The 10,931-nt window shown below is 46.1% G+C and overlaps 1 long non-coding RNA gene across 6 annotated transcripts; it reads left to right on the forward strand.

Annotated features, from left to right (window-relative positions):
• The first annotated feature begins 413 nt into the window (after positions 1-413).
• Positions 414-10,272, forward strand: LOC137841851 (uncharacterized). 6 transcript variants are annotated; one of them, XR_011088789.1, is made up of 5 exons: positions 414-543; positions 820-1,000; positions 3,760-7,347; positions 9,144-9,452; positions 9,933-10,272. It is a non-coding gene; the product is annotated as an uncharacterized lncRNA (long non-coding RNA). The 6 variants fall into 6 exon arrangements; XR_011088788.1 differs by lacking the exon at positions 9,933-10,272 and adding an exon at positions 8,451-8,660 and having other exon boundaries at positions 9,144-9,925; XR_011088792.1 differs by lacking the exon at positions 9,933-10,272 and adding an exon at positions 8,451-8,660 and having other exon boundaries at positions 3,760-3,902; positions 9,144-9,925.
• Positions 10,273-10,931: the final 659 nt, after the last annotated feature.

The following is a 10,931-nucleotide window of genomic DNA, read 5'->3' on the forward strand; positions in this document are numbered from 1 at the left end:
TTACTCAGCCAATGCCTGATCTGTTATTCCCATGGTTTTTCCTTAGGTAAATATACTTCCTTGCATTTTTGCACCTCAAATCAGTTGTTCTCAAACTTGATTCTCCTGCTTCTACAAGAGAGGTTATAAAATGGATGCAAGCATCACCCCTGAGATGATGTTCCTCTACTGCTCAGGGCTGTAAGCTGGCATTTATGGAACTGTAGGTTATAGATTTTACATTGGGTAACTCAAGAGTGAGTTTTGGGAGGTGTCTCCATGCCTCTGCATAGGCAGTGACAACCAGTCCCATCTGTAGGTGCCAGTACAGAGATGTTCTGTAGGGTGAGGCTGCAGAGCCTTTGCAGAGAAGCTGTTACTGATAGCAGGTGGGATAAACAGGGCTGCAGGTGGGAGGAATAGGGCTTGGATTGGGGTGCTTTACTATAAATCACAGCAAGGGAGAGGTGAAGGCTTTTGTCTCTCTGCTCATCAGTGACTGTCCCCAGCCTCTATTCTCCCTTTGCAAAAATCCCTGGAGGTCCCAGGAGGAAACCATCCCAGGTAGGAGGTAGCTTGAGAATTTTCCCCAAAATAACATTTTTTTTTTAATATATGGAATTGCTTATCAACTGATTAGAAAGCTTACAGTTGAAAATGTTTCTTTTCTCCTAAAAAATTTTTCAAAATGGAAACTGGGAGTGTTTAAACAAACACCCAAAAACCAGACAGAGTCTGGAAGCAGAGGCAGTATTTAGAGGAAGCTAGACATGCCTAATCATAGTGGTCCATTATGGTGTGACAGGAGAGATAAACATTTCCTGATCATCTCCGTTGCAGTGGGCCTTTTGAGCGGAGGCTGAGCACCACAGAACAACCTGCACGAAACAATGAGCTCATGGATCTGTCAGCACAGGCTCCACGTCCAACATCCGCGCACGTGTGCGTGTGTTGACAGCGTGGTCCTGTTCTTGGAGCCCTTTGGAGACAGGTCTGACACATGCAGAACCACCAACCACAGGTAAACTTCGAAATTTGCTCTCAGGCTGCGTGAGCAGTTGTAGTGCTAGGGCTGGAAGGCTGCGTGCCCCTCTCTGGGATCAGGGCTCAGGCTGTTTGTAAGGTTTTCTGCTACTTAGTCCTAGGATTTGGGGTTCGTGCCTGCCTCGTGAGATTTGTTTAGGAACATTGCCACCTCAACAGTGCTTGTAGTAGCCTTGTTTGCATCAAAACCAGGGCAACTGGCAGCATCTATTGCATGCCCTGTATCACATGTACAGGGAAAGCTGTAGACTGTGCTGTCCTGTTGCAAACACCTGAATGTCAGTGGTGGAAGCACACGAAAGCCAATCCCTCCTAATAACATAAAAACTTCTGCAGCAACATAGCATTGCAATGGGCAATTTCAGCAGAAGGGCTGCCTTCTCTTGTCTAAAGATCTGAATAAAAACATGGCAGTCAGTCTGCTGTGGTTCATGAGCACAAATAAGAGCAAAATGCAAGGATGCACCCAGCTGGGCTGGCTGTGCCTTTACATGTGGACACTGTGAGGCCTTGGAGTGTATTCCCCAGCCTCCAGGAGATCAAGTGGGGATGTCACATTGCTCTTCTCACCTGCCCTGGAGACATGGCCAGGCCAGCCTCAGGCCTCTGTCAGAAATTAGGTTAAATATCTCCTCTCTGGGCTGGAATGGGGCCAGAAGGCTGTGATCCAGGGCATGGGCTCGGCTGCTGGCTATCCCTGGGGGCAGGAGCACGTTGCAGGGAGTTCTGATAAGCAAGCACAGCATCTTAGGATGTGCTGAGCATAAGAATTTTAATTTGCATTATTAAAATGTTTTGCATGACATTTAATGCTGTGGACGTAGTGTGGTAAATAGCCTTATAATTTATGCCCAAATATTACTTGGCACATTGGTTTCTCAGAGACAAACAGGACTGATAGGGACACAATGCCATACCTTCTCCTTGTTCCTCCCACCATCTGCTTGCAGTATTTGTCTAAGCACATAAAAACCCCACTAATGTCCCTAAGAACTGGCCCATCTCGTCAAGTTAAATATGAACAATGTCAGAACAATTACAAAGGAACTGGGCAAAAATTGCTTAAACATATAGCACTCATCATTAATAGCTAGTTATTGGCACAACTGATGTATATTACTATCACATACTGCACTGATCCAGTACATAAATGTTTTCTTTAGCATATTTTTAATGTTGCTAATTTATCTGTTACTGTCACACTGGGGCTGTTAGCTTTGAACAAATGACTGTTATTAATCACTGGAGAGCTATTAGACGCCACTGCCGTGGTGTTAAATCAACTCAGGAGTGGCACTTGTAGGAATATTCAAACAGAAATTTAAAATTGCCTGGGTACGAGTGGTGTGGTTAACGCCTCTGGGATCAGAGCCATCGAGTGCCTGCAAATACTGCTCCTGTGTGTCCAACTCACCTGGTGGAAATTCCTTTCTCTAAAGAGCGATTGCAGCTTAAGGCCTTATTTATTATAAAGTTATTTTGGTTAAAAACAAAGATTGCAGCTGTTAGCATTCAGCACCCTGTTGTTAACACTCTGGGCATGCTTTTCTCTTGATAAGTTTAGTGCCTTGTCAGCAGCAATGACTTCATTTTCCCCACATTGCCCTATTAACCTGCTGATGCTGGGGGAATCCAAGAACTCATCTCATGGACAGCAGGGTTCGTTCTTCATGAAGGTCACCATTTTCCTAGGAGGCTGAGCCACTCTCCACATCTTTCTTGGGCACAAAAGATACCTCAGATGTTTGCAGACCCTGAGGAGCAAAACCATCAGTGCAGGCTGGGCTGCAGGAGGACTTGGCTGAAGTTCTCAGTGGGGGTCACTGAGCTACAGCACGAAGCTGGTATCAAACCCAGACGTGTCCCTTCCAGTCTCCTGCTGTTACCAGTGCCCCACGTGAGTGGGACACAACAGTTTGCCCAGCTCCTTGCTGCTGGCACCAAATAGCAGTGGATTAGGTTAGATCTCCTCACCCAGCAGCCTGCAGAGCATCGGTGTGGTCCAGCTGCTTCCTAGGGCTGAATGGGAGAGGAAGGAAAGGTGGAGCTGAATGAAAGCAATCAGACCTCAGTGAGAGCTCTTCTAAAGGGGAGATGTTTCACACAGCACACCTGGGGGCTCAGTGAGCTTGTATTTTCCAGCTAGGCTCTGATTCACAAGGAACTTCTGATTCACGAGACCTGCTGAACTCTCAGGCCCATTAAATGTAAAGCCTTGCTGGGGGCTGTAACAGGGCTGCCGAAAAGCAGCTGTGGGAGGGAGATTGCTGGTGGTCGCAGATGATGCTCCACAAGTGTTTTCTTGAGTGAAAAGAAATGTAATTTGGAACATGTTTATTGATGTTCTGGAAGGCTGCTGCAATTTGTTTCCTCTCCTTTATGTAAGCTGAGTATTTGGAAGCGGGCATCTCAGCAGCAGAGGAGCCTCTTTGCTGGCCTTGTGGCTTCTGAGGGAAAACTTGTGAAGGATTCTGGATCCAAGGAAAAGGTGTTATCTTGGATTTTGTAGGTTGTCAGTACAACCCCACTACCTTCACAGCTTTCCCTGGCTTGTGATGACCACTTACACGCACCTCCTCAGAGCGTGGGAGTAACAGGGGAGTTACCCAGAGAAATACCACAAATGGCTTGTAATTAATGGTGGCTAGATGTTCACAATGGATGCATAATGCACCGATCACAAGGGGCTGCTGCTGAACTGACTGGGAATTTTCTTTTTTTTTTCATTTACTACAGTCTCTTCCATGACTTCAATGGCCTGGGTGAGCAGGTGCCTCAGAAGGCAAGCAGCAGCTGACAGGCACTTTTCTGAGCTGCCAAACTTCCAGGAGAACCCCCAAAAACAGCCAAACCAGCAGGAGAAACCACTTCAGATAATGGTGAGCCAGCTGAGCAGAGCTGTGTGCTGTGGCTTTATCTTGCTGCTGACTTCTGCATAGTGGCCTGGTGCTCGTTGTCACTGATCAGGGACATTGCTACAGGGATCTTGTGTTTGGAATAAAAGTAATCTGAAGTCTTCTGCACAGACCCACTGTGCAGAGCCTGTGAGGCCTTAGCAGACCATAGGCCCAGGCTGACCTTCTGTGTAATTCAGGCCCAAAATCCGCACTATTTGTGAGCCTGCTCATGCAGGACGCACACATGCATGGACAGCTAAGAGATGTCAACAATTTGCACTTGCTCCCTGATGGTTTTGTTTAACTTCTGGTTAACAGCTACCAAAACTTGCTGTAACTTCACCTGTTGATGTCACAGCCTCTGCTGGAGGTTTTGTAGTCAAATCACCTCTCAGCCTTTCCTTGAATGAGCTCGGTAATAGAGCATCCTGAACCTCTTGTTGGTCCTTTGGCTCCTGCTTCACATCACAGAGCTTCCCACACTGGACAGCTGACCTGCAAATCTCCACGTGGCTGAGCATTTAATGGAATGAATACCCCCAAACACTGCAGTCTTTCACTAAACAAGGTCCCCTGAGGTTCCCTGGCCACCAAAACCTCCTCCAGGCTGCTGTACCAGTGTGCTGCAGCCTTGGTCTCATGGTGGGTGATGAGCAGGGGACTGTCCCCTCTGTTTCCCTCAGAAGAGGAGGGTGATTTCTTTATTTAAAAAAAGGGGGGGACAGACAGATGGGAGGGATGAACTGAGCCCATGGGCTCTGATACAGAGCTCAGGGCTCCTCTGGGACTCCATAGCACCATCGTATTTGCAAGCAACATTGACGTTTGTGAACTTTGCTGGTGGGTGCTTCAATTCTTTCTCTCTTTAGGGCCATGTTTCTAGCAGCTTGCGCTTAAGGTGCCAAAGTAATTTCTTCTGGCTGATGAGATGCAAAGTTGCAGGCAGGTAGAATACAGACAAAACAGATTAACTGCCTCATTCCTTTACGCCGAGCTCCTTTCTGGCATGTAATGGAAACCTAAAGCCTGCCTTTCTTTTAACTCGGTTCTAAACAGTAGCTGCTATAAAGTATTAGGTTGGAATATGAACTCTGTATGAAAGATGAAGGGGGAATGATGTATTTTAAAAAGGATCTTAGTAGGTCCTAACTTAAAAGCATCAGTATAAATTCATTGCAAGTAATATGCTCTTAATTATTCATTTTCCTTGGCACTGGTTAAAGAGCCAAGTAACGGCTTCTGTCTCTTTATATTTAGTCTATTATTGTTTGAAAAAGGCCAGGGGGAGGCCAGCCCTGCACAGAAATGATATTCCCCCTTATATATACACACATACATATTACCAGCAGCCATAGTAAAGGGGAATATAATCACCAGCAGCTGAGAGACAATGACATTTTTATAGACCTCCTGGCAAATCTGCAGCGGGAGAGAGCCTGACAAGTCCTTGGCTTCCCACCACATTCCTGTGCTGGGTCGGTGCAGGAACTGGGGCGAGCTCCAAGGTGCTTTCCTCCTGGGAACTGGCTCATGACGGCCAAACTGCAGCTGCCTGCTCAGACCCCCCTGCTGGCCCTGGAGAAGACTGGAGTGGACCTGCAGGAGCAGGTCTTGCTGCTGACATGCTCACACACGGCTGATTTTAGTGAGCTGGTTGATCCGGGTGAACGTGGGGATGCTGCTGAGCTTGTCTGGAGGTGGCAAGAAGTCACTGTCTGCCCCTGTAGAGCAGATGGCCCCAAAAGCTTCCTTGGTGGTCTCCATCAGCTGAATGTGGTCCTGTCCTTTGGCAAGTGACAATTTCTTCTGACTCCATGGTGAAAGCATGGCCAAAGTGCTTTGGTGGATAGGGCCGTGGGTGGGAATTGCTGGTCAGTGACATTCAACAAACTGTTCTTTAACCGAGACAATCTTTAAGGGGAGTGCTGCTGGTTTTGAAAAGCTTTTGAGCTATTTTTTCCTTGAAAAAAGTTCAACCCCCCTGGGGCTGAACACCTGGGGCACCTCCTGGGACTTGGGGGGGTAAACTCAGTGTTCTCCTTCACCTGGTTGCACCTGTGGGCTTGGTCCTGGACCTCTCAACACAGCCATACAATTGCTTGCTTGTAGAATTGGCCCCTATTTCTTACATTCTGATGGCATTTCATGCACTGTTGATATGATGCACTGGTACTTTAATTAGGCCAGACAGCAGCAGAATTGGTAGTTTCATCACTGCACTGAAAACCAGCAAACCAGCCTCATCCCTTCAGCCAGCCTCTGCTTGGCAGTGGGGGAAGGTTTTTGCTGGGTACAACCCCAAAAATGCACATCCACAGCTGGTGGCATGTCATTACTGAGAAAGCCACTTCTGTCCTGCTTTTTGCTGTAACCAAAGTCCTGTTGTACTTATATTTGTCTACTCATATGCCCCTGGGTGTGTGAGAAGGGTCTGCTCCATGCTAGCTCCTGTCCATTGTAAGTAATATTAAAGCCTTTGCTGTCTAAAGGCAACCCAGCTTGATTCAGAATAGATGGGATGAAGACATTTTCCGGGGGGAAAACTGTTGATCAGTTGTAAATAAAATCAGTTGAATTTTGCCTAAACATCAGACTGAATGTTCCTGGCCTTTGGCAGCCAATAAGTAAGCATTTCAGGCGTGTTTTTTTTGTTTGTTTGTTTGTTTTTTGTTTTGTTTTTTTTGGTAATCCAAATAGAAGAGAATTAGCTGCTTCATCAGAATAAATAGGTTTTACTGGTGTTTTTTCTTTGATTGGTAGACATTTCATTTTTCAGTTGTCATGGTCCTGCAAGCCTTTGAGCTTTGATAGAAAACACTCAAAATATAGTTGGGATGAGTGTTTCCGTTGGGCCAGATTAGTCTGTTTTAAAAACATCTTGAATCAAAAATTTTGTCTGTCTCCAGCTGATGGAGCTGGCACAGAGTTTCTCATCATTGTTGCTTGAAATGCTGACTTCTCTCAGGTTTACTCAATCCCATGGCTTTATCCTGAAAACAGCTTGTATACCTCAGGCAGCTGAGGTTGTGTTTAAATCTCCCCTGAAAACAGGCGAGTTTGGCCACTTCCAAGGTTGTTTTTTTTCTTTTTCTTTTTTTTTTTTTTTTCCCTGGAGCCTGAGCTGCAGCCCTCAGAGGTGGTGCCAAGCAGTTTAACACTGGCACTGTTTTTTTCCAGCCAGCGCGTGGGAAGGCTGCGGCAGTTACTACTCACACTTAATATTTAGTGTGGACAGAGTCCTGGTGTCTGACAGCTCTGTTTACCCACTGCAAAATTCAAGGGAAGATGTGAGAGCAACACCTTCGGGCCCCTGCACGATGGTGCTCTGCACAAAGCCCCCCAGGAATGGACCAGCACGAGTCCCAACCTTGCAGAGATGCCAGCCCAGAAGGGCAGTGTCCATGTGAGCCTCTTTCCCCCTCTCTAGGTGTAGGACCCCCTTGGTATCTCCCCCCAGCTCCATGCTCTCCCTGCAGTCCTTTCCTTTGGTGACCTCTTATCCTGAACTACTCCTTTTTCTCCTAACAATTTTTGACTTTTATTCAATGTCTTATCTTGTCCTCTTCCATTTGCACCTTGTGCATGCAAGGAGACCTGCTCATGGGGAAATAATGACCCCAGCATGTGAAACTTCAGCAAGCAGAGGTCCAGGAACTACTCTGGCCTCCATTTGTTTGAATTTTCCCTCAGTTTTCATTAAAATCAATGAGCATTTGTCCAAGGAGATCTAGATTGTTCTTTGAAGCATCATGATTTTATGAATATATTCCTCCTACTTTGGACTGAAACATGTGATGAGTGCAAGAATAGTTTTTAGCATATCAAAGACACTTTTCTGCTGGAATTAGCTCTTTTTTCAAAGTAATAATGTAGGAGAAATTGTAATTATTATTATTATTTCTACCTTTGGTAACTGCAAACTAACTGGAATGAGATTCCTTTAGCACAGCAAAATGCAAAGCAAATTTAAGCGTGCTCTCCCCTCTGGGAACTGCTTTCCCTCTGCTCTGCCCCCCCAGTGCTTTAGCATCAGAAAGCTGAGGAAATGCAGTTTCACCAAAGTGAGTAACAAAAAGAGCTTTTCTTATTTGGGGTTTTGCTGCGAGTTGTCAAAGTTGTATTTATAACTTGTCTTATTCCTGCTCTTACCATGGGACAGACCGGAGGAATGGTTTTTCATTTCTGCAGCTTGTGCAGAACTAATCTGAGGGGGTGACTGCTGCTGACACGTTTTGATTTGCTGCTAGGAAACTCAAACTGAAGTGTGTGTTTGGATCATTTTCACACTAAATCTCATCTAGCTGGTGTGCTGTGGACCATCGTACTGATTGCTCTAGTGATGAACATGGAGTTCGTGAGTTCAGGTTCGGGAGGAACCCTTCCAAACTCCTTCCTTTCCATGTCATTCCCAAAGTCCTCCTAAGTGTTCTCACTGGAAAAGGTGGGTGGGAATCACCTTGAGGAGAAAAATGGTAATTTCAGCTATTAAGTGTAATGTTGGATGAAATCAAGTAATTTATCCTGATGCAGAGCCGTCACCAAGCCTGCCCTCAGTGTGTCGGCGTGGTGAGGTGTCCGGTCCCGTGAGCTGGTGAAGGCAGAGGGAGCCTGAGCACAGAGCAGCGGTGGCAGCAGAGTGTGGTGCAACAGGGAAAACATTGAGGTCCAGGAGGAATGGTGTGGAAAACTTGGTACTTCCAGAGATGTTTTATATTGCAAAAGTGGGATGGAGTCCCGCAGGTAACAGTGCAATAAAGATGAATTGAGATGAAAGGAACAGAGGCCAGCTGAAATGCGCATAATACAGATCTGTAGAAATGAGCCTACATACATATATAATTTATAGGGAATAAATTCCTTTCTGTATCTGCATGGTTTCTGAACACTGTTTTATAGAATTCTCTAGCAGAAATGTAATTCTCTTCTTTCCCCCATTCTTTGGGTTGCCCTAATCCTTGGGCTGGTGGTTATTCCCTAGAAGTTCTTTTTTCAAAGGAGTTAGAAAATTTCTTTGGGGCCTTTTTAATAAAGTGCAATTGGCATTTCATAACTCACAGTCTTTCATAAGTTACAAAATGAAAGCATCTAAGAAATGCACCATTAGTAAGGCTAGTAGGAAAGTGGAATTTTATCTTAAATCCATCTGTAAATCCTCTGTATTTATCATTTATTTCTGCCTTTGGCATGTACTACGGTCAGTGTCCTGCTTTTTTCCATCCACAGCACACCTTTTACACAGCAGCGACGGGGTTCTGCTCCGTCTGGCTGGGTGGATAATGGCCATATTCACCAGTGCATTTTTCCAGCAGATCTGACAGCTAATCTAAGGAATGACGCTGCAGTAAGAGTCTTCAGATAAATGGAAAGAAAGAAAAAGAGAACAGGAAACCTCACCGAGCCCAGGGGAGCCCCCACTGCCTGGTTTTCTCCAGGAGGCACAGAGCAGATCAGGGTGTTGGTCCTGAAACCCAGCACGCTGGGAAGGAACAAAGCCTTAATTATAACCTGAGCATGATGCCTGGTTACACCAGGGTATGATATTTTTAATCGTTAGGGCTCCAAGGGTTTGAGAACTTGGTCTTAGTCACTGAGATTTTCAGTGGTTTGGGGGCAGCCTCAGAGATCCCAACATACATGGGGTCAGGAAGGAGCATGGCCAAGGTGCAGCCTCATCCCTGGGGTGTCCACCCAACGATGTAAACATTCCTCTGTGTGGACATCTAGTAAAACAAAACAAAACCTTGCCCAACACCACAGGGGGGTGATGTGAGTTGTGCTGAACTGAAGGCTGGAAGGTGCTGAGCATCCCGGGCAGTGCAGGTGATAACCAGTGCAACGTGCAGACACAATTCAACTCTGGAGAGGAATAAGATCTCACCGTGGCCTCTCCACAACAGAAGAAGGCACCAGCAATTTTGCATCCACGTGCAGGCCTGATCTGCAAGACGCCAAATACTTTCATGCAGCTTACAGAGTCCCATGGATGCCTCCTTTTTTCCTTCTTCCCTCCAGCTTCTGCTGGGTGCATGGTGAGGAACAGAGCTTCTGGAAACACGAGCCACAGACCTCAGCCACATTGAAGAATGTATGAACATGGCAGCTCCTGGTGCTTCCCAGGGTGCGGATGAAAGCATCTTCAGAGGGAACAGAGAATTTGTGATGTCAGCCCATAAATCTCCTGTCTCTTTTCCATCTTCACTTGAACGCAGAGAATCAGTTTCCGATAACATCTCCAAATTGCCGGGAGCAATTTTGCAGCTTGTGTTAATTGCAATCTTCTGTTGAATGCCTCTGAGCTCTTAATAACTTTGTAATTAAAGTGCAATTAACAAATTAACTTGTATATATCAAATGGAATGCTAATGTTGTTGTTAATGAGGAGATAATTAGCTGGTGTCATGGAGAGACTCATGGGGCATCTTCAAGATGCAGAACCCTTTTGGCTCACATACGAGGTTAATGGAGTTTGCTGTGAATGAATGAATGAGCGAATTGTCCTTCGATGACATGCAGTGGAGCAGTCATAGATAGCCAGGTAACCGATTATTCTACGGCCAGAAAAGAGGGTTCTCATTCAGTCATTTTCTAGGCAGCTGGCCAGTGCTTTACAAAGGTTTTCCATAGCACGACTGGAACACGCATTCAAAGGCATGGCCGGGCTTTGAGAGGGGCTTAGCAGGTGGTGAAACCACTCAGCACCATCCAGGCCCGGAGACGAGGTACCTGCTCCCAAAAAGCCCCGTGCAGGTTGTGCATGCTTCACTCCAGCAATGCTGGAAGAGATGCAAACCCTGCAGCACCTCTGTGGGACACGTGTCCCCTTCCAGCTTTGGGGCTGTAATGTGGCAGTCCAGCAAAAGAGTCTTTATTTGTCAAAATAGACTCCAGGAGTCAATCTCTAATGGAATTTAAGTGTGGGCTGTTTCCTTATAGCCCTGGGAGAACACAGACAAACTTAGGCAGAAAAAGGTATGAAATCAGAGGAGGCACAGAGCTGCTCCATCAGACTTC

This window comes from Anas acuta, chromosome 18 (assembly GCF_963932015.1).
Source record: "Anas acuta chromosome 18, bAnaAcu1.1, whole genome shotgun sequence".
NCBI classification, from domain to species: domain Eukaryota; kingdom Metazoa; phylum Chordata; class Aves; order Anseriformes; family Anatidae; genus Anas; species Anas acuta.